General features: G+C 47.8%; 1 long non-coding RNA gene across 1 annotated transcript; it reads right to left on the bottom strand.

Annotated features, from left to right (window-relative positions):
- Window positions 1–1661: 1661 nt before the first annotated feature.
- On the bottom strand, window positions 1662–3041 carry LOC124659391. The gene is made up of 4 exons (XR_006989558.1): window positions 2969–3041; window positions 2369–2496; window positions 1814–1989; window positions 1662–1710 (listed from the first exon to the last, which is right to left on the bottom strand). It is a non-coding gene; the product is annotated as an uncharacterized LOC124659391 (long non-coding RNA).
- Window positions 3042–4554: the final 1513 nt, after the last annotated feature.

Below are 4554 nucleotides of genomic sequence, written 5' to 3'. Positions count from 1 at the left end.
TACTTGTGGAGCTGTTATAGATTGCAAGAAGGAAAAAATTATGAATAAATTTGCTGGTGAATCTTATGAGTTTAATTTCTCTAAATTTGCCAAAACCCCTTATAAAGCTGATTTGCCTAATAATGATTTTAGAGTTGAACAGTGCACGTCTATTGCTCTTGCTCCTAATAATCCATTGCAGCAACATTTGGAGAATAGTGAGAGTGAAGTCTTTAGGGAAGAAAGAAATGAGCTTGATGAAATTTTCCTTCGTCAACCTATTCTTAAACATGACTTGCCGGTTGAAGATTTAGGTACAACACCACCACCAAAGGAAAATCCTGTTTTTGATTTAAAACCGTTGCCTGATAATCTTAAATATGCTCATATTGATGATAAGAAAATATATCCTGTTATTATTAGTTCTAAGCTTTCAGATATTGAGGAAGAAAGGTTATTGGAAATATTGAAGAAACACCGAGGAGCTATTGGCTATACTCTTGATGATTTGAAGGGGATTTCTCCCTCTATTTGCCAACATGCTATCAATATGGAAGATGATGCAAAGCCTGTTGTTGAACATCAACGTCGTCTAATCCCGAAGATGAAGGATGTGATAAGGAATGAGGTATTAAAACTTCTTGAAGCTGGTATTATATATCCTATTGCTGATAGTAGATGGGTTAGTCATGTGCATTGTGTTCCTAAGAAAGGAGGAATGACTGTTGTGCCTAATGATAATGATGAGCTCATCCCTCAAAGAGTAGTTGTAGGGTATAGAATGTGCATTGATTATCGAAAAGTTAATAAGGTTACTAAGAAAGATCATTACCCTTTACCCTTTATTGATCAAATGTTAGAAAGGTTGTCTAAAAATACTCATTTTTGCTTTCTTGATGGTTATTCTGGGTTTTCACAAATTGCTGTTAAAACTTAAGATCAAGAGAAAACCACTTTCACTTGTCTCTATGGAACTTATGATTATAGGCGTACGGATGAAGCTCGGTGATCACGTGTATACGTGAGCACGCGTTAGCTGTTCGACACGTGTCTAACGCCGTAAGAAAAACGTTAAGGGGAGAATCGCATGTACTCCCTCCGTCTTGAAAAGAGCTGCGTGGGCTGTAGTCACTTTACAAATTGCAAACTAACCCACATAGAATTAATCCAATACAAATCACGCTAGATTCAAGATCCAAAATTCTGGCCGCGCCGGCCGCAATCTCTCGCCATCGCCGTTCACAACTCCGCCAAATCGTCGTCTTCCTCCTGCTCCAGCTTGCCTGCGACCTGTCTGAGGCCGCCGATTGACCGCTCCGCCAAGGAGGCCAGGATCATCCGGCAGCTCACCCGGCCTCTCCGGCAGCGCCCATAGCCTCGGCACATCGTCAGAACCTCCATTTGCGCTCCTCCGTTGATTGATGTGCCTCCGTCCGCAAGTGCTGAGTACCGCGTCCTCGCTGTGCTCGTGTCCCAGTCCTCCACAGCTCACCGCTCCACGGCAGCTCACCGTTCTCCTCCGAAGCTCATCGTGCTACTCAGCGGCTCGCCGTGCTCCTACAAAGCTCGTGTCCCAGTCCTACTCCGCAGCTCGCCGTGCTCCTCCGAAGGTTCCTCCTCAACGGCTCATGTCCAAGTCCTCCTCGGCAGCTCAGCGCTCCTCGGCAGCTCGTCGTGCTTCTCCGAAGCTCTCCGTGCTCCTCTGAAGCTCGTTGTGCTCCTCAGCGGCTCCTGCACATAAACAATGCATGAGTTCATTTGCAGAAACAATGCATGAGTCTATGCACGGAAACAGTATTCAGAAAGCTCTGTTTAACAATATTCAGTTGGAAACCTGCATTGCTGCGTTGCACATAGACACCCTCGCCACTCTTGTCAAACTGGTTCCTAACCCTTGACATCTCTTCCATTACAGCATCCTCGGTGTTCTCTATATCCTCATCAGGTTATGCCGCATATAGAGCAGTCCCCGCATCAGTCTATTTGAAGAAACAATGCATGCTCCAGACCCTGACAGAGAACGCTTGTTAATTTTCAGATATAACACTCCGAAGTGCCAAAAAATATGAACCCATATGTGCTGATATTTTAATTCCTTGTGCCAAAAATGTATCACAAAGCACCAGAAAGAGGAAGATTCCAAGATATGAATTGCAAAAGAAATTCAGAGATATGCAGGCGAACTTTCATGATGACAGTTGACAGGTAGAGCATCATAAAGGTCGCAGCATGCATACAAATATGGAGAAGCATATATCCAACAGAACGGAAATTCACTCAGACATGAACAGAGGTAACATCTGCTAGGATGTGCACAGATGGCCCAAAAGAAAAATAGCAGCAATTTCCCCAAATATTTTGTAGCCCGCCATAAGAGAAAGCAACAAACCCGTGGTGCTGTGTGATAATGCATGACCGGCTCCATCAGATGTTGGCCGCGTATTCTCTTCTTCTTGTCTTCAACCATCTGAAAGAACTTCTTAGAGTCCACCCCAACAAAACTGATAGACTCAAAACCTGCATGGCCATGAAATGATTTAAGGAAGTGCATCCCTTAGAAGAAAGACAACACTGTTAGTTCATGGAACATCTATGATTATCTAAGTGTCCACTTAACCATTCAGAAACAAGCCCATTCTAGCGCTTTGTATCAGTCAATTTCAATAGAATCATATGTTTATGCCCTTATTAGAACGTACCGTGATGGAAAAAAGATCCTCTATTTAGCAGATCTACAAGCATTGTTTAACACAACTGAATGATATGTAGAGACCAGTCTTTGTTTCATGATTCATTAACAAATAATATCAAGGGAGAAAATCTAGCAGCACTTTCTTTGCAAGACAACGAAGAACCTACTGGAGCATAACAACATAATCAGAGCGACAGTGTACAAGAAGTCAATAAAGAGAACCTAAAGAGAGTAGATCCACACATTGGGCGATACCTATTTCTAGCTGACGGAAAGCATTGAGAGGATGGGATTTACCGAGTAGCGCTTGATGGTGAGTGCGTCCATGGTGATTCCACGGCCGTGCAGCAGGAGGACACACACACGCGGCCTCTCCGACAACATCAGCAGGGATTGAAGAACGCTCGACTGCTCCCCACGCCGGCCTGGAGCCCATCGCTGCCAAGCCTCAGGTCACCTCCGCCTACTCCCCTGCCCGACCAAGAATCAGAGCGCTTCGGGAGAGAGGGGCGATGGGGAGGTGCGGCCGCTCTGCTCCGACTACGGCCGGCTCGATCTGGAGCGCCGCCTTGGTTTCCCAAACTTTGGTTCACTAATTTTTCTCGATTTGGCTCGTGAAGCTGGATCAGACGCTCCTCTCTCTAATTCCGCCCCTCGCTTCGCCTGGGCAGCTCGAGCCTGACCGTTGGAGGCCCTGGTTCGTCTCTTCCTGGCCGGACGGCAGAGATGCAGGGCGCGCGGTGGCCGACGGTCGATGGAGGCGAACCACCCCTCGGCGCCCCGTGGAGCCGATCCAGGCTAGCTAGCGCGTCGCGCTGTAGGTCGCCGGATCGATCTCGATCTTGAGCTCCCACCCGCTCCTCGCCCATCTCTACAACCGTCGCCGCACCCTCGTCCCATCCACGGGCCTCGCCCATCTCTGCGACCGTCGCCGCACCCTCATCCCCATCCACGGGCCTCGCCACCTCGACGCGCTCCACGCCGCTCTGGCTGCTCCTCCCCGAATCCCGCTCCGCGCTACACAACGGCTCCTCGATGGCTTCCTGGTCCTCGCCGACATGCACGGCGCGTTCCAGGCGAGCTCCAGGCGCAGGTGTCCGAGGCTCAGGCCGCGCTCCGGCGCCACGACGACGCCAGGCTCGCCTCGGCCGTGCGCTCTCTCCGCAGCTCGGCAGAGGTCGAGGTTTTTGGAGCACTCGCCGAGGCCGTGGCCGCCGCGGCGTGCGCGTCCGCTGCAGTGTTCTCGCCTCGTCTGTGAGCCAAGGGAAGCAGCAAAAAAGGGGGAAGCAGGGGCTGGGAGGTGATGCGGGAGAAGCACAGGAAGCAGCCAAAAAAGGTTTTCACGCCGTTGGTCGCCGTGAGCCAGCAAATGAATCTCAACGTTGATCCAACGGTGGCTAGGGCGTGCTCACGTATCCCCCTGGTCACCAAATCCACTCTCGTTTATGTAATGCTCCTGCTACTTTTCAAAGACGCATGTCTGCTATTTTTCATGGCTTTTGTGAGAATATTGTAGAGGTATTCATGGATGATTTTTCTGTCTATGGGAATTCTTTTGAAAATTGCTTGCGAAACCTTGATAAAGTATTGCAGAGATGTGAAGAAACTAACCTCGTTCTTAATTGGGAGAAATGCCACTTTATGGTTAATGAAGGAATTGTATTGGGACATAAAATTTCTGAGAGAGGTATTGAAGTTGATAGAGCTAAAGTTGAAGCAATTAAGAAGATGCCCTATCATAGGGATGTTAAAGGTATTCGTAGTGTTCTTGGTCATGCCGGGTTTTATAGGAGATTTATTAAAGATTTCTCCAAGATTTCAAAGCCTCTTACTAATCTTCTTCAAAAAGATGTACCTTTTTTTTGATGATGATTGTAAGGAAG

The sequence above is a fragment of the Lolium rigidum genome, chromosome 6 (genome assembly GCF_022539505.1).
Source record: "Lolium rigidum isolate FL_2022 chromosome 6, APGP_CSIRO_Lrig_0.1, whole genome shotgun sequence".
NCBI classification, from domain to species: domain Eukaryota; kingdom Viridiplantae; phylum Streptophyta; class Magnoliopsida; order Poales; family Poaceae; genus Lolium; species Lolium rigidum.
This window is presented reverse-complemented; position numbering and strand designations above follow the sequence as displayed.